Raw genomic sequence first — 20,163 nt, 5'->3', positions numbered from 1 at the left:
AGATGCTTTGTCTGGCCTAACAACGTCTATTTTCTTTATTCTGTTACACACTCTCTATGTTAACAGCCGCAAGACACATTTAGATCAGCAATAAAAGGAAACACTTTAAGAATGAAGAAATGACTGACCCAAATCTATGCGCTCTCCCCTAAAGGCAAATGTTTTTTTCTTCCCTTAAAGAGCCTTGTTTTGTCTTGGGCAGCAAAGCCCCCAAATTATGTATGCCTGATGTAATAGTATCTTGATTTGAAGGACATCTTGAAATATTCTGACTTTGTGAATATGAATGTAGGAAACTGCAGAAACTGTGAATGAACATTTACAACAAACTGTGAGCCTCCTACTGATGCATTCAAATACAAAACAGGAGGCGAGAGAGAGAAGGAAAGGAGATGAATTTGTTTTCCTCCCAAACAGCTGTCTTCTTTAACAGAAGAAACTAAAAAGAAAACAGTGTGTGAAGAGGCCAAAAGCTGCATTAATTACAGTATTTTTAGATGCTACAAGCAAAATTTTGATAAACACTCTAAACTGTGAAAAAAATGTACTGTCAATGCAATTAAGTCTTTTTTTCTTGATGCAGCATCATCAATGTATGTGCCTGCTGAGAATACATTGTGGGCTGTGCAGTGCAGTTACCCTTTGATGAATGATTCAAGGCAATCTGGAGGGACCACACAAACACCTGGGAAACGCCATAGTAAGCAGCACAATGTCATCATTTAATTTCTTCTCTTGACCTACATTAACGAATGAAGACACAGCCAGTATTAAAGGCCAAATCCAAGCCCTGGTTATACATAAGCAACTATCACAGAGATAAAAATAATAGCTACACAGCTAGGGGTAAAATTGGGAATGGAAAGATTATGTGGATATTGTTTTTGTTTTTGATTTAGATAAGCTGGAGGAGGTGGCAGGGTTTCAAGCTGACACACTGATTTTAGTGGCTAGGTCTGCAGTGAGATGCAAATACCAAAAAAAATCTATCCCTTTACCTGGAAAACATTAGATCTCCTTTTTCTCTAGTTAACTATTGCTATTTAGCCAGAGCATGCCATTAGATCTTATATTTTATCAGGATAAACCTAAAACTCACTCTGAGTGAGTTGCTAGAGGCACCCACAACACAAGCCTGTCGGTAGATGGCTTTTGCTCAGTGAAGTGTCCTCTATTTCATGGCAATAGGCAGTGACCATGAAGTATTTGGAGCTGAGCAAGGCAATGTTTGAGTGTTCAGTCTTCCGCCCTTAGAAAACACTAAGCACTACATAATGTTGTCGTGCCACCTTCAAACAACACTGGCTACAGTCTGGGTAGCAAATTCTCTGCTTTATGAACTGGCCCTACACGTAGAATTTATTCTTGCTCAAGGTCTAAATTCTTATCTTTAAGGTGTTCTATCGTTTCAACCAAGGTTAACTGAAAGGCCAACATTAGCAACGTTGCCAAAAGCACTGTTTCTCTGACATGCTGAAAGCTTCTACAGTGACGGTGAAGCTCATCTTCACTAGAGAGATCATTTTCTCTAGGGATAAGTGTTTGGAATGAATTTCCAGTATAACTAAAGGGCATCTATGTGCAAGAGTTATTTCTGACTTTGAATTAATTTATAAGCTTGAAGCATCTCCAGTACCCTCATTTTTTCCCACGGGGAGAGAATACAGGAACAGATATGATCAATGTTAGTCACATTTCTTCCTTCACTTCAGAAAACTGCTCTGATGATACTACACTATGAAAAGCTACATGACACAAAATGGAACAAAAGAATATCAATCCTTAGACTACAGATAAGGAATAATTCTGAATATAGCACGAGTGGCAGTTCAAGCAACTCCACTGGCATCTTAAACAGGAACATACATATTTATAGAAGGACAGTATTTTTGCTAAATGAAAGTACTATAAAGTCTTTATCTTTAAAAAAACGAGAGTAATCATTAAAATCCCTGTGAAGTAGCTTATGAAATATAGTTCACAGAGTCACATATGCTGAAAATTAACATCAAAGCTGAGAATTGTCACCCATTAGATATTTCCTCTGAGTATAGTCATAAAACAAACAAACAGGAAGAACCAGACCACACACTGCCTACTCATAAAGCCCGCAAGGGGCTTTTTTTTAGCCTAGCATTCAAGAATTCAGGCAGAAATACTGCAACCCAAGCAAATGTCTAATAAATCTGAAATTATTAGAAACTAGTAAATTCATATATATGTAAACTAGTATTCATTATTTGGGACATATATGTATATATATATCTAGTGTATAAGAAAAGAGATTTTAAGTTTGCTAAATGGTGGCAAATGATGAAACTACCTTCAGGACATTTGGAGGTAGTTCACCAGTTGCCATGGGCTACCATAGTTTTTGTCGACTTAAAAGCAGACAAAGGTTAGTCCCTACACTTTTACAGATGGAATAGCACATAAGACTCATTTACTCACAGAAAATATCTCAAATTCATCCCTTAAATATTGTGAAACATTAAGCTTCGTGTTAGGCAAATATAGTTATTTCTATTGGTAAATCAGTATAACTCATCTGTTCCTCTCAAATTAATAACATACCTCTCCTTAGCTACTTAAGGAAGCTTAGATTCATTTACACGCAAAGCTCAAGCAAGAACATGATTCAAGTACAAAAATACAACTATCATCTTATTCTTTCACCCATCCTTGCATATCCTTGCATCTTCATATAAAGAAGAGATCAGTTTTCCCTGCTAAGAGTGGAATTCTTCACCCTCAGAATGTGGTCTTCAAAATTCTGCAGTTGTTTGGAATTAGACTTCTATGTTTAAGCAGAACAGGCCCAAGCTTGACAGTGTTGAGAAGTTAAGTTACTTTTTTGCCAGACAGTCCCCATCCCAAGGACTTGTCTTGGCCAACAGCTATTTAATATAAAAATACGTCCTTAGACCACGCATCAGAACTGTTTCTGTTCCCCTTCCCTTGTGTGCCCTAACTGCTAAGAAGCTTCTTAACATTTAAAGGAGAATAAGTTGACCAGTTTCAACAGGAGGGTATCCCAGTCACTGATCCTGACAAACTTATATTTCACTGACAATGCACCGTAAATCGGTGAGACCTTGAATAGTCGTGCATGTTTTGCTGTTGGGAAAATAACTTAGAAGCAGCCAATCTAAATTTATATGACCAGGAGCACACTGGTTAGTTCCCAAAAAGAAGGGGATATTAATTACTCTCTGAAACAAATTTTCCCTTTGACCATGGAGAAAATCCTGGGAGCAAGACCCCATTCCCTGAACTCTGTTTCTGCTCCCTTCTTGCCTCGTGGCCTCATGTCTACCCTCAAGCTGTTGACATTCACTGGGCCACAGAAGCCCAATTTGAGAACTGAGAAAAGAAGCAAAGATGCCAAACTAACTACCTGTGATTTAACATCCATAGGGACTAAAAATTGAGGCCTGAATAGGAAGAACATAACACATTACTGACCACAAACACCAAAAACAGTGGTGGCACTGACTGTGATATGCCATGAGAGATTAGGGGCAGGAAAGAAAAGATTGGCAGGAGATTTCAGCTACCCCATGCAGATTATAAACTAGAACATAACACAGAGATCACATTTTTTTCACAAGTCAATCAGTAAGTGCTCCTTTGAAGCAGCTGCTTAGCCAGTGCACAACGTGGGACGCAACCCTCCACTGGGTCCTGAACAGCACACAGAGTCTAGCTCAAAACTTTGCATTAAAACTAGATAAATTCTATAACTGCAGCCATAAGCCCAGAGTCAACATCCTTCCAGAAGCAACAAAGGTCAAAAACATCCACAGCAGTTTAGTTCAGTTTCAGGAGGGAGAATTAAACAAAGATGAAGAAACTTGCTTAAAAGGAGCAGCTAAGGGAATTAAAACATTACAAATGGTGCAAGGGTTATCGAAAGACTCTTGCTTCACAGGATTGATGAATGCATGACAGATTTTTTAGTGTTTAATGAAGTTAAAATGTCATCAGAACTGAACGGCAGGTAAGGGAAGTTATTAGAAACAAGAAGGCTTCCCTCAGAACGCTGAAGCTGTGTCAAAGCTAAGGAAAAGGAAATGATCATGAACCCTGACAGATTAAATGTCAAAACATTACTAGCACAGTCCAAAAGACACTTTGGGAAGCAACTGGAAAAATGAAATTAAAACTCAATGCTAAATCTTTCTTTAAATACTTTAGAAGCAAGAACCTTGCCAAAGTCTGTAGGGTCAACTGATGATAAGTACACAAGAGAAATCTGAGAGAGGACAAGATCATTGCAAAGAATAAAATAAATTTGCTGTGAAAGAAACTGGTAAGATTTTATGGTAGGGGAAGAAGCAAAACCCAACAAAGGAGACACCTGAAAATTTTAATTTATTCCATATCCTATTTTGAAGTTATTGAAAAGCAAGTGGTAATGAAGTACAAAATCTACATGGCATACACCAAGGAGTAATGGGAGAACTGGGGGATGAAATTACAAGTTATTTGCAGTAGTGAGTAACCTCTCCCATTAACCTGCCTCAATAGTTGAAGACTGTAAATGTGAAGCAAATTTTTCAAAATTATAAGGGAGACAGAAGAGACAGTTGTCTGATTAAGGCTTTCTCAGAGTTAACAGATAGCCGTATACACATAATCTGACAAGAAAGAGTAATGTTACTACTGTGGAATGAAGTCCTTTTGGTAAACACTTGGCAACATAAAAACATACACAAACACAAGAAATAGATTAGATTTGATTTTTAAAAGGCCTTCCCCCAACAAAAAGGCATTTAAAAATACTAGAACAGGAAGAAAGGTACTTCCAGGGATAACTGGTTAGAAGTCAGGAAATAGATAGTAGGAATAAACTGTCAGATCTTGCAATAGATAGAGGTTATCAGAGTAATTCTGTGGGGACCTGTATACCCAAATTAATGGATGACCCAGGTAAACTATAAGCATAGAGGGGACAAATATTACTGCTGATACTCAACCTGCTGACTGAGGTTGGTGAGGACAAAAGCTTTAACTAGAGAAATCCAGGATAGCCTTATGAGCTTGAATGGTTTATCAATTAAATTTAACACAGGGAAAATCAATCTGAACTTCCTATATAAAAATACTAAGGTTTCTGAGCTAACACCATTTAGCAGAGAGACCACTGATTATGATAGTTATTTTCATGGAACTATGAGGTCAGTGCTCATAGAAAGCCAACCAACTACTGGAAATTAATAGGAAAGGAATAGAAAATTAAGCAAAGACCAAGCTCAAACCTGCTGTTCACCCTTATCTTGAACAGTTCTTACCCTCTCATCTCAAAAGAAGACATACAGCAGAAATGGACAAGATTCAGGGAAGAGTAATAAGGAGGATCAAAGGCAGGGACCAGCTTCCATATAACATGTGTTTTCAAAACTAGAGGGCAGAGGGATAGGAATCAGGGTGGGAGTGAGGACAGGAAAAATCTAAAATCATAAATGCCATGGCAAATAGAGATAGAGATTGTCCATATTCTGCCTGTTCCAATACAAGAACTAGGGGCATCAAGTGATACAGAATGAATCCAGGCGACGTGGCACTTTCTGCATGGGAAGCAGATGTAAGGAGCTTGTTTACAGGGAGCAATGTGATGCCTGAAAGTTTACATGGGCTCAAGAGAAGATTAAACAAGTGCTTGGAAAAGATATCAGTTGGGGGCCAGTAAACACATAGAGACTCCATCAGACTCTGGAAATCAGTTGAATGGAAAAGAGTTGGGAGTTAGGAGAGTACACAGCTTATTCCTATTATTACTCTTCCCAAGCATCTGCTTATGGCCATTGATGGAAACAGAACACTACATTAGGAGAAATCTTAGGCTCGCCCAGTACCAATATTTTCTAAGGAAATAAAATGTGACTTTCAGATAGATAGACACTCAGAAACTCCCATGACGTAGGAAAAATCCCAAACAAGTCAACTTCAAGAGGGGACAACTGTTGCACCTGGAAAATGCACTGGCACCATCTTTATCCACACAAGTAGGTAACTTGCTCCATATGGTGAGCAGCATAATTTTTTGTGAAACATTGCTCTGAAAAAGACTGTATAAATATTGAGAATCTTTCAACATACTGAGAATAAAAACAAAGTACAATGCAAAATAAAAATATGTTTTGGCTAGGACAGTTCTATTTAGTTTTCTTCAAAGATCAGGTCATTTTACATAAACTTCCATCATCAATGAAAGGAACAAGCAGCTTAGATTCAGGTATTGACTCCAATACATGAAAGGACAAACATTAAACTTACTTAAAAGAATCTGAGTAACCTGTTCTCAGGCAAAAAATTTTCAGTTGTTTTTTGTTACTTCTTTTTTTATTTGTATTTTTAAGGGAGGACATGTTTTGTTTTGGTATAGTAAATAATTCATCCAATACAAAAAAAAAGTTTGCTTGTTTGTTTTTCTAATATCATAATTTCATGAAACCAGAGTCTGAAGAAATGTGTGTATGTGCATGTCAGGCCTTTAAGTTCTTACATCATACCGTATACTATCATTTCAAGCTCTGACAAATCAGCTAGCCTTTTTCTATTAATGAAGATCAATTTGCATATTGCTTTCTGTAAAACAGAGCTTGCAACAAAGCTTTATGAACTTTTACTATCTGCTTATTTAGATGTTGTATCATCTGAAGCTTTTGTTTCCCCAAAACATTTTTTCTGGTCTCCTGTCCAAAATTTCTCACCCTACAACTTTTTATTTCTTGTTTTAAAAGATTCTATTTCTATACAGAATGATTAAAAATACATTTTTGAACTTGTGGGATAAATATTAGTAGTATCAAATCATTGAAAATAACAAGAATGCTAAAGTCATTTGCATACTTCTTGTTTTTGGCAATAGCTCTACAAGTAAAGTATCACGTTTTCTCCTCAATGCATTTAACTCTTACTTATCCTATGCAACAGATGCAGGAGCAAAGGAAAATCTCATAGAGAATGAGAAAACATTGATTACAGCATAAGAAAGATGAATCACTTGCCTACCACCCTGCTTAGGATACATTTCATGTTGTCTTGAATCCAAATGAGGTTCTTAGCTAACCAGCTGAGACCTGGTATGTTATCCAACTGGGCATAGAGATGTTATAATGAGCCTCAAGTTTTACTTTACCCTAGGGAAATATAAATCCTGCATACATTCAAGCTGTAATATTTCTGATACACGCTCTGTTTGCGCAGGGAATGTAATGAGATATTATAAATGGCATGATACATTATCCTATAATATTGATGATTAACACATGCAAGCATCACGACATCATGTTCTAAGGGAAATTAATCTGTCATAAAGTATCTTTTCTTATTTCTGAATTTTTTTTTTAGAGGAGCTGCGAAAACTATAAACTACTGAGAAGTCAAAGGTTAATATTCTTTCAGGGATAATACATGTCAGTACTGCATCTGGTTTGAAAACTACCCTAATGGAAAGACTCAAGTGCTTATCACTTTTGTTAAATAATGCAGGTGAATGATGCAGCCAGTGGTGCTATAGATCTAGCAACAACAGGGTAAGGAAGTACCCACACAAAAGAAGGTATATTCAGGAGATTTTAGGCAGGGGGAAGAATTATCCAAAACATAAAGATATGACATCTTAAGGCTGTCAGCCTTTCCTAATGAATTATAGTGACTACAGGATTATCTTTCAGAAGTGGCTTTCTATAGCTTATGAGGAACTGCTCAAGGGCTGGAATAGATGGATGGCTGGACTGAGCCTACCTCCAGTGTTACAATATAATAGTCAGAAACTTGGCACAAGTCTTTGGATCTGGGAGTTAATTTCCCTCCTGAGCGGCTCCAGAGGCTGTATAACTGCTACCTGTTCCTTGCCCGGGGCTGGCTATAATTCATTCTTAGACAAGATGATACACAGGAAGTATTTTTAGAACCTACGAAGTACAGAAATATTCGTATCAGAAAGTTACTCTACACAGATGCAATGTCTCCTTCAAACAAATATACAGTTTATCATCTAAAGATTGCAAGGAAAGGCATAACTTTGGGATATTTTCATCAAAAGCCATGATCTTGAAGTGATTGTTCTTAAGCTTATTGGTTCCACTAGGTTTTGGTTTGGTCCATAGTTGCTAAATATCAAGAGGAATATCACAGATGCAGCAATCAGTTCCATCTCTAAGGGAAAAGAAAGAAAGTAAAAGCAAACCAAACCACACTCATCAGAATCGGTTGTGTTGAGTTCTTTTTTTGTGTTTGTTTTGTTCTTTTACATTGCTTAGAAAGATACTTGCCTCCTGTTAATTTAGTATCAGCCTTTAATGACCTTTATTTTGTTCTTTCAGACTTCAGACTTCAGACAAATGACAGTTGAAAATATAAGTAAATCTTTTTTCTTAAGATTTTTGGGACAATTCTGTCCAAATGGAAATAAAGATTTGACCAATTTATGTGAATGTTGACAATTACTATCCTTTGACTTTTCCAAAGCAGATAAGGAATAAATCCCCATATCGCGTTTTCCTTTTATTGATTTATTTTGAATTTTCCATCGAATCTCATCTTCTCTAACTCAGCTGTTATATTTTACGTGTGCTGCTATAAAAAAACGTACAGAAGTCTACATGAAAATGATAAAACACAACTCCATTTTTTCCAAAATAATATTGTAAGATATTTATTAAAGTGGCTCATCCATTTACAATTAGTAGTTTAGTAATTTAGCTGACTACTCTAAACATAGAATCATAGAATACTCAAGGTTGGAAGGGACCTCTAGAGGGCATCTAGTCCAACCCCCCTGCACACACAGGGTCACCTAGAGCACGTGGCACAGGACTGCGTCCAAGCGGGTTTTGAAGATCTCCAGAGAAGGAGACTCCACAACCTCTCTGGGCAGCCTGTTCCAGTGCTCTGTCACCCTCACTGTTAAAAAATTTTTCCTTAAGTTCCTGTGGAACTTTTGATGCTTCAGTTTCTGTCCGTTTCTCCTAGTTCTATCAGTGGCCACCACTGAAAAGAGTGGTGGCCACTCTCCACTCAATGAGGAAGATGCCACCATCTTCCTCATTGCCTCCCTTGAGGTACTTATAGATACTGATCAGATCCCCTCTCAGCCTTCTCTTCTCCAGGCTGAACAGGCATTTTTCAAAGTTATTAGTACAGCAGTTTCATCAATGCCTGAGTACAGTCTAGAACCCTTATAATTTTGCTTTTCTTAGGATTCAAGTTTCCCAAACTTACTTTCCTCTCCTTTGGCAAGGGGCTATGATTCTCTCCCTTACTTATGGAAAAAAAAAAAAAAAAATGGTCCTCATTCTCTGAATCGTCTTTTGCTGGACTTCTCCATGGATATTACTGATACATTTGAAGATGCTTTCTAGTACTCTGCAAGAGTGTAAAATAATCTGCTATGAAATTTGAGTGACACCACCGGGGAAAAGCAAAAGAAGCAAAGAAAAAAAATGCAACAATAAAACAAAAATTCACTTTCAACCAGTATAATTTCTGCACTTCTTCCTGACCTTTTCAAAAAAGAAGGTAAAGACTATTTTAAGTGAGGTGTACAAAAAGACAAACACTGGCTAGTTCTCCTAGTACTTTTCTTTGGGAAAAGCCTTTATTTGAAAGAAGTGAGTCATTATTTTCTGTACTTTCCAAATGATGAAATGCCTTCACTGCAGTTTCTCAAGAAATATACTCTACTTGCCTTACACAGAAGTGATGTGAGCCACAGTAGCTGAGTGGGTTTTTTTTGGTATTAGATTGCTCCATAAGATTCCTCTCCAAAAACAGGATTCCTCTCCAAATCAGGATTCCATGGAGAAAGTATAAAAACATCATTAGACTTGTTTCTATAAACTACACCAGAAGCGCATATTTCAGGGAAGCTCTAAAGGAAATTATAACGAAAAGAATTTTAAAACCTATCTAGTTCTGCTCTAGGCAAAACAGTTAAAGGCAGCTGCATGCATCCATAAAGCTGGAAGTTTGCTCCAGCCACTACACTTGGACCTGGGTTCACTGTCAAATTTTGTATTCTAAGCCAATCAGTTCAGATGTGAGCAGGCTACTGATATATGTAGATTCTTACAGAAAGAAGTTACAAGATGCAATCCAACAAAGGACCATTGTGAATGGGGGCCCTATGAAAGGCCATTGTGAATGGGGGACCATTGAACTGGGGCCCTACAGGTAGTCTCAGCCTTCACTGAAGCCAGATAAAGGAAGTCAGATTTCAGGAGGCCTGTGTGAAGATCAATAAATGGTAATCTAATGAACAGATAGAAAAGCAACAGAGAATATGTGCACAAGATATTCCTTCTGGAAATGTAGAACTTTAAGAAAAAAAAAAAAAAAGGAAGTGTCTCTTCCCTTACACACACACATTTTTCCTTTGCAACCTTGGTCACAATTTTTTTTTTTTCTCCGAAGAAACAGCTTCTAAACACTTTCATGCCCTCAATAGAGATTACCCAAATCAGCTTCCAAAAAGTGTTTTTAACAATGCTTGCTCTGAAGCTCCACTTCAAATGTGAGAACTGAGTGCCTTGACAAAACAGCTCCAAACCCCCAGCCCAAGCATGGAGTCTGACACCATAAATGTTCTGATTAAAAAAGTATTACTGAGCTGAGGCAGAACGGCTATGCAGCGCATACTGTTAAACTCATATGAACTCTGTAAATGGGTCATCAAGGTTTACATTTACAGTTCACATGTTTCACAATTATCTTTTAGTGGTTTCTTCCAAAGTGTTCAATGAAAGATGGAATCACGGAATGTTTTAACGTCTTCAGAAATATTTATTGCAAGTTTTTCTGAACAAACAGCAATCCTTAGCAGCACACTCCTCATGGAATTTGATGCTTTCCTTGTAATTACAGTTCAAAATTATTTGCAAGTGAAGCAATTTTACCTCTTTCCATAAGAAGTATTAAAGGTTTTAATAGCAATTTTGCATATATACAAACTTTGGACTCTTAATTTGGATTTTTTTTTCAATTTATGCAGCGCTCCTATAAACTTTTCCCTGTGCCCAGTGAGTAAGTAACAAACTGTATGATTTCTATAGTACTTTGTATGAATTCCCTAAGCATACTTTCCATTTAAGATGTTTTACAAAAGATTTCAAAATCAGAACTCTGCAAAAAGAGGACTTTCAGAGCAATTCACGAAGAAAGCAGCTTCACTGATCTGTTGTACTATCAGCAAGTAACCTCTTTATATAAATATGACAAAACAGATAAGAAGATGCCTTCCAAGTTCCCAACATCTTTGCACATCATATAATGCATGGCAATACATCACCTGCTTTATCTGCCTGTGTGCCCAGAATTGAACAAATGATAGGATAATTTGTACATGGTTCTTTAAAAAATGCCTGGTTGTTTTTTTCTTAACGTATTAGATATATTTAGTATGTATATTTCTAAATATAAAGCCATATTGCATACTGCTATATGCATGGGCACATCTGGCACTGAAATTCATAACTAAGGCCTATCAGACTATGCCAAAAATTGTCTTAAAGCTCTGCACAATTTGTGCAAATGATAGAAAGTTGGGACTTCAAAAGGAGAAGTAACAAGATGCAGGAAAAAAACAGGATAACAAACACGTTTTTGACTTTATTACTATTGTTACTCATGAAAATTGCCCCCATTTCTTCTCCTTAGTCAGCTAGTATTTGAAGACGTTCCCAGCCTCATGTAATGAAGGAGATGTCATGAGCACGTTCTGAGAGCAGGACCTTCACCTCTGGCTTTTGGTCCTCCACCTAAACTATCCCACCCAAGATCTATGAACTTGGCAACATGCTAGAAATTTTTTCCCTTTACTCTTTTCTTCCCTAGTCCCACAGGCTTTCAAAAGTTGTCTTGGCTGCACTAGAGAAAATAACATTCAGACAAAATTTTGTAAAATAGTTCAGTATGTTCTTCTATAAGGTGTTTTTTTTTTATATATAGATTTTCTTATGATGTGTGGATCAATTTGTTAGGTAGTGAATAAAGAAAATCACATAAAGAAATGCTTTAATATGCCAAGAACAGATGTTTTTACTAGGGTTCAAGGGGATTTTTGTATAAAGAATGACGATTACTTCCATAAATGTTACTGCAAGTAGACCCTGTAGGTATAGCTGTCTTAAAAGGTATACACTAATTCACTCTGTGGTTGCTCTCTTTCCGTCCTCTCTTTGATTGGGAGCTCCACTGAATCACAGCTTCTTTGCCCACCTGAGCTTCACCCACTCATTATCAGAAGTGAATCACTCCCTGAGCTTCTCCTCAGCCAGTGTCTCCAAGGAGAAGCAGCAGCCCACAAATCACCCCTGAATGCAGCCGTGCAAGCGGTTCTCCCTCCCCAGGGACTGTGGGTGACCAACTGTGGCTTTTGCAAAGCACAAATGCCAACTGGGCACCAACAGGCGTGCTGGATGGGGGCTCAAGGAGGGCCCAAATTCCCAGTGGTGGGGAAGAGGAAGCCAAGAGGAGCTAAGTTTCTTTCCCTCCACACTCCCTTTTGTCACTTAGGAAATGTCTCTTACTTCTCCTTACTCAGATGTGTTTCTTATGACTCCCAGCCAAACTTTCTAACCCAAATTGTAGTAGCACCACCCAAATGCAATCGCTTGTCTGGTGCATTCACTCATGATGCAGTCTGCTGAAACCCCATTGCTGAAAGTAATATTCATTATTTGACTCATATTTGGTTCAGTCATGCAGTAGCTCTTTTTTCTTTTTTTCCAGCACACTCTTGTGAAAGTGGGTCACAATCTGGGGTTTAGGTTGTCTGGTATTTTAAAAGGAAAATGCATGTTCCATACATAATAGGAAAGGCTGAGTAGTATAGCTGTCTTGAAGCTGAATCAAGCTTTTCCACTGATGATAAAATAAATGCAATCATACTAAAAGCTTATCTTGACATATTATCTTATGTACATGTTAAAAAAATGGTTTTATAGTATACAGAAGGTTGTTTCTAGAGCCCAATCTTTTCTATAGTGCAGTGTCAAATGAAGTAATAGAAATAACACAGTAGGCCAGGGTATCAATAGACAGGAAAAGTGTAAACAAAAAACATTCAAGATAGTGAAAGCAATTTCCTCATTCAAAGCTACATTTTCAAATCTTGTCAATACTAATGGATGAGCTCACTTTGAGCAGAAAGCAAGCATAAGAGCTGTTCACAGATCAGGCCATGGAAAAGAGGGCAAAAGCACAAGATAGCTTTAGGCATCTTGTTAAAAAACGTAATTTTGGAAGATGATTTTGGAAGATGATTTTCTTTGTATTCCTACAGAAAGAAAGGCAATCCAGAATTCCCCCAGATTTGGAATATACCTCTCTTGACCAGAGGGCCAGCCTAGATTCCTATGTTAGGTGTTATAGCAAGGCAGTACAGATATCGCAGGTGAGATATGCATAACTTTGAAGTTAAGAACACAATTTCAGATGATCAGCTCCTAGATCTTAATTAGACATATAGACTTACTCTTACAAGTAACTATGAAGCATCACATTACTGGCTGCTAACAGGGTTTAATATTAATTAAGATTGCAGTCTCAAAAACTGTGTGAAGACTCACAGAGCATTCCAGCATGCTCATGTTTGGAGCATAAGGACCAGGAGTGCAGAATTAGTCTGAAAGAGAGATCTAATACCTTTGAGAGATGGGGCAAAAATATGAGTGTTAAACATAAAAAAGCATTAAATAATCCAAAACAATGACAAACACCCCCCAAACAGATATAAATTAATCTAAATCTAAATATAATGTAAAGATAGAAGTGGGAAAAGACTTCGGCTGGGAAACAAGGAGGTAGAGTTCATCCTTTGGTTCCACTTACTTCAACCATCATCCCACATCCCTTTCATCATCCCTGGAGTCAGAGTACTAATTAGGAAAATAAACCTCCTACCTTTTGGAAAGTTTGCCTAACGAGACCTCACAGATACGTGGATGCAGATACTACTTCCATATCCATAACCTTGGAGGCGTCCAGGGTTCCTGTCACCACTCATCTCCTCACACATCTTCACAACCCTCCAGACAACACTTGTATTTTATACTGCTCCCTTTTTCTCTCTTTTTTAAGGAACTTGCTTTGAGATGCAAGGCCTTGTTTTCACAAGGCAACAGTTCTCTGAACTGCTGACAAGTGAGGTAACATAAGAATATTCCAAACAGCCCAGTCCTTCTACAGGTTTGCCACATCTTGGAGCAGCTGATAAGACCATGTGCTCTGCCTACGTTTTCCAGCACCTGAGACAAGAATGGCTATTGCTATTTTTGCAACTTTTTTTTTCTAGTACGTTTCTTTTACAGGAAGAAACTTTAAAGCAGCAGTCCATCTCTACTAACTTCTTCTTCCCCAGCCCTTCGCCCCTTCATAACAGACGTTATACAGTTTTAAATACAGTAAAAGGCAATCAAATAGGATTTTTCACTATTTAAAAACAAAAACAAAAATGCACAAACTTTCAAGAAAAAAAAAAGAAAATTAAATGAGCTAAACAAACACAAAATGAAAGTCTCATTTGATATTTAATATTTTCACTGCCTGTCTTGACCCGTTCTGCTCTCCTCCATCCATCCTGCTCAGTCTTTTCTAAAAGATTTGCTAATGTGAACAAAATGACCCACCTTTCCTCTCAACATCTACTTTAGCATGTAGCTTGGTGAGGTAGGAATAGCTCTATAGAGCAAAGCTTTTGCTGCTGCGGATCTGGCAGTAAGATGGTAATATAGATACGCTCTCCGTTACTGAAAACTGCAAGTGATCACTGACTCCTCATCTACAATGCCAGAGTTGTATTAAGTCTCTGATTTCTCTCTCTTTTTTTTTTTTTTTTTTTTAATAGGGACACAACACAACTCTGCTTTTTCCCTAGGTAAGAAAAAAAAAGTTATAGTAATGTTAGTAATACCAAATATATGTATTTCAGAATTAGTCTTTGTAGCAAGTAAAATTATCATAGTGAAATAGCATTTGGACACAATATAATGCTTTCCTGTATTTCAGTAAAGTCAGAAAAGACACTTTTCCACTACATGTCTTCTGAAAAGGTAGTTCAGCATTATGAAAGGTCACATCTGCATTATTTAGATGGGAGGGCTGGAATCAGACTTCAGATTTTTGTTTGAGATATCTTTGAATATCAAGTGTCCCTGAAATGAATTTATAGGTTTGATGGTTAATTCCTACTTACAGCACTAGTTTAAGCTTTACTAGGTGTAAATCCATTTCCAAATATTCCCACATTTCAGGAAATCAGATCTTTTAATAAATATGGCAAATAACTATGTCGAGTAATTGAAGAGGAACTCTAATTAAGGTACTTGGGCTGACTGACACTTGGTGAAAGGAAAAGAACAGCTATTGTAACCAGAATTCCCCTTCAAACATGCTGTACTTTGCTTATTTCAGTGCTCTATACTCTAGGTTTTTGGAGATTCAAGCTTCTAAATTGACTTAAACACTCAACAGAAAAGGCCAAATCATGAAATGAATGCTCTTTTCTATGAGTTTATATGTAACCAAAGATCTAGAAGAGAAGAAAAAAGCACCAGTCAGGTTGAACAAGATATCTGTGACCAGACACTGACAGACACCAGATCTCATAGAAACCACCTGTCTCCAGCTTGCCTACAGCAGGTTGGAAACACTCTTACAGAACGAGGTCAGGTCTTCTCCAGGTTTTCACGTAGTTTTGCTTAAAGTTCAAGAATGAAACAGCAAAGATGTCTCTAAAGGTTTTATGCTGGTTTTATGCTTCTTTAATCGGTAGTACACATTTGTGACAAACCTAGTGTGATTTTCTGAAAAGATAATGGGTAAATAATTGAGTAAAGCTGCTTACACAAAATTAACACTTCAAATAAGAATGTGCTAAAATGGCAAAAACACAAGTGGTCACAGTCAGAATATGTAAAGGGAAACTTATCTATAAAATCTTATTTCAGTCTTTTCTGTATAGGCATATCAGATATTATGTATCAGTCATTAATTACGCTTTCAATTCCACATGACTGTTACTGCAGAGTGATTACAAAAAGAGCTATGCTTAACCATCCTGTGATTCTGCAATTCTGTGATCCCTTTCAGACCTAAGATGAGTCACATTCAGCAATGGATGATCACAGACATGCCAGAGTACACAGAAATTTTCAGTCTTCAGAATCTCATAGCTATTTCCACTCAGCATTTTCGAATTGTTCCAAGTTAAAAATACACACACACACACAGAAAAAAACCCACTAAACTAACCAAACCTGAACATTCTGAACCAGATAACATGTACGAAAGGTTTCACTTCAATGGTTAAGTCTGTCGAAGTTGTGAAACACTCAAAACAGGATCTTCCAATGGAAAAAAAAAAAAAAAAAAAAAAGACTTAGCTCCTTTACAGTCCAGCCTTGACTCCAGAAAAGAATTACAGGGTTGTTTAAGCTCCTGCAGCTTAAATAGATCTTTTCAGCTCAGAAGGAAAAGTTATTGGTATATACTCCTAGCTTTTCACTTCCTTTGCTCCAGAGCTGAGGTGGAGATAAATATAGATAAAAATATAGATAAGTAGCCAATGCAAGGAATAAAAAAAATAAAACAAAAACACTTTGATGTGTGTAATGAGTTATTTATTCATACAGTTGTAGAAAACATTTTGAACTAGTTAAGATTCGACACTGCAGGAAGCTGCTGAGGTACTCTATTAATCGACATTATCTGTATAACTCTTTGCCCACCCCTGCATCCTGCAGATATTTCCTTTATGCATGACTTTACCATGAACTAATTGACAGCACTGCAATTAATTGCAAAATACATTTTCCCTTGTTTTCAAAAATATAAGAAGTGAAAAATAATGTTTTTAGCTTGATATTTTTATCCTTTTCTTATGTCCCAAGGAAAGCCTAGAGGAGAAGCAGCCAAATTTTGAAACATGGCACACATAGACCTTAATGACAAATAATTTTGGATTTTATTTTGGATATTTTTAAATGGATTGTCATATGAATGAAAATATTTACAAGCTATGTAAATATAACAGAAAAGTTGTTTTATCATTTAAGTGAGCATGTTGATTTGATTTACAAATATTTTAATATCACAAACATTGTAATATAACTTTATATGCATTATTTTGAAACTTAATGTCTCTTGCCAAAAAATACTCATTTTAAGAGTGATTCTGCAAGTAAAACTCTTAGAATAGTGGACAATATCCATTTAGAGATTCAGAAGTGCTGCTGTCCAAAGCTCATAAACAAAAACTATGCCATATGAGCAGCTAAAAGTTAATCGCTTTTATAGGACAAAGGAAACAAACCTTGGACCTCCTGTCAAAAGCTGGCCCTCATGAGCACCAGAAGAGGAGATGCTGTGTAAGTACAGCAGTAAAACTCTGCAGCTTGCTGATCTGTTACTTACATGAAGGCTTAGAAGCAAAGGAGTTATCTCATGAGTAAGTGTTTCAGGAAGTAGTCACAGGATACTTTCCAGTAATACAAGCATTCTGAATTATTATGTTTATTTTTTAAATTTCTTTTCCAACAGCTCAAGTTTAGACAAACTCTTCAGCTATCTAAGCACTTATATGACCTTATATACAGTATTTCCATGGTTAAGACTTTAAGTAACTGTGACAGAAGGTAATTGGAAAGGAGAAAAGAAAAGAGTAACTGAATGTAGAAGGTTGCGAAATTTGGAGGATTGCCAAGATCACCTCAAATTATAATGTTATACTACAGGTTATGTGGAGTCCCCCAGGCCAACATGGAGCTGGGTATTTGTAGGGAGCCTCAAAAAGCCTCCACCCTTTGACTCGTGCTGAATGTGGAGCAAACTGATGCTGAGCACATCACACACAGACCTAGCCATGCTGGAGTTATAGCTAAGGACTTGTTCCTTACATTTAAAATCAGGCTCATTTCTTTGTATTTTCTAAATGTACAAATCTAAGAAAATCAACAGGATACAGTTAACTGATAATACACATCTGATAACTACTACAGATTTAGTTCACTCATTCTGGAATATAATTTCTAAAAGAAAAAGTTATAAATATATGATATTGACCTATATCTACTTTCTGCCCATTCATTTGTACAGAAAAAGCTTTAAGTGCTTGTCTGAGCACATGCTATTTTATTGTACTCCCCACTGGAAACAGCCTTGTAACTCTAAAAAGATTATTTCAATGACACATCCACAACCATCAGGACATCAAAAAGAGCATTACTTTTACTCAAAAGCCCCCAATTTGGCTGAACTTGCTGCATTCATGACTGATGCCTTTTTGCCTAAGCAAGGGCAGGAGTAGGGACAGAGGAGATATAGCACAGACTGTTTTTTCAGCTACCACCAGCTGGTATTTAGCTCCAGCAAGCTCCTGTCCTCCCTCACAGTACAGGCAGCACCACGTCAACGCAACAGTAACAGCTTTGCCATTTTTCCCTTCCCTTTTTTCGGCTGGACTGCTCATGCATCTGTATTATGGAGAGGAACCTGCAGCCTGGAAGTAATCTAATTTCCCACAGTGTGGTCCTAACTCAGTTTTGGTCACCTTTTAATTCAATCAACAACAGCAGTGTGTATGCAAAGGCTACCTTTATTGCACGTGTTTGAAAAGCCAACTCAGGCCTCTGCCCCCACTCCAGATGAAGATGTAGATAAGGACATATACCTGAGTATAGAGCAGTCCTATGCTTGCAGAATGCTGTTATGTTTTAAGATTGCTGTGCTTTGCAATGTTTGTAGCAAAACGTTTCCTTCAAGCATTAGCCATCTGGCAAGGTTTGCTTATCAAATCTTTCAGCATGCCTCACGGGACGCTTGTGGGCAGATCTAAGGCAAATACAAATATACCAGATTAGGCCCTTGGTCCTTTCAGATTTAATCTGTTTTAATGGAAAGTATACTATAGAGGAATGTTAATTACGATACCTTAAATTCTCCATAAAATTACCCTGCATTTTGGTAGCATGCACCTCTTTTATACAAAGAACAGTCTGTGCTTTCAAAGCACTTAGATAAATTTAGATTGCAAATGCTAACAAGAAACTGGGAACCACACAACCAGGCTAACTATAATTATCATTCTACTATTCAGATCAACCTAAAATATCTTAAATTGTTCATTGCATCATAGCCTGTTATAAAAACCTGACACCTGAGAATAGGCTGCTGGCTTTCTTGGGGAATATTCATATGATTAACCAAGCATGTGCTTGAATTAAGGTTTCAGAATCAAGGCAATAGTTGGTAATTTAATCTACTTCACAGATTCTCATATTCTCAAAAAAACCCAAAAAAAAAAAACAAAACAAAGCAAAACACCTTGCAACTGTGTTTTGCAGTTTTTTTTTTTTTTTTCCCTCTCTCTTGAGAAGGTACAACTTCTATCACAAGATTAAGGGAAGAAAAAAGCAACCCACATGTTTTACAATTTTGTTGTTTGGTTTGTCAACCCACCCCATCCCACCCCCCCTTTATTTTTAATATGAATATATAAGAAATTTCTGTCAGAACAATCAGTTGAGGAAACATTAAACACTGTACTCAAGGGAATATATCCAGTAAATAATCACACTGGAATCAGTTTATCCCCAAGAAATTGAAGGGTAAGGGCTCCAGTTCTTATGCAAAATAATCTACCTTGTACTTTAACTGAAACCAAATGTAGACACCACCAATTCAGAATATACATTTTCATCTCTTTCTTTATTCTGCCTCTTCATATCTGCTGCTTATTGATACTGATGTTCAAACTCTGGAAAGAAGACATATAACTCCGACCTCCCAATTTTGCAATCCTGTCTGAATGGGAAAAAACTCAGTACATTACTTGACATTCTGTAGAAAAAGAAATATAGTCTTATTGTTATTTAACTACAGAATCATTCAGAGTGGAAGAGACATCAGGATGACTCTACTCTGACATTCTGCTCACTGCAGACTCGGCTACGAGATCATACCGTGTTGCTCAGAGCTTTATCCAAATGTGTCTTGAAAACCTCTGAGGATGGAGCCTGCACGACTTTTCTCAGCAACCCATGCCAGTGTCTGACTGTCCTTGTAGTGATTTTTTTTTTCTGGAATCTATCTGGAACCTCTCATTTTTCAATTTATGACCACTGCTTCTTTTTTTCACTTACTGTACACCTCAGAGCT

The sequence above is a fragment of the Tinamus guttatus genome, unplaced genomic scaffold (assembly GCF_059628265.1).
Source record: "Tinamus guttatus ecotype Peru unplaced genomic scaffold, ASM5962826v1 Tinamus_guttatus_pri_ptg000281l, whole genome shotgun sequence".
Classification (NCBI taxonomy): domain Eukaryota; kingdom Metazoa; phylum Chordata; class Aves; order Tinamiformes; family Tinamidae; genus Tinamus; species Tinamus guttatus.
Note: the sequence above shows the minus strand (reverse complement) of the source record.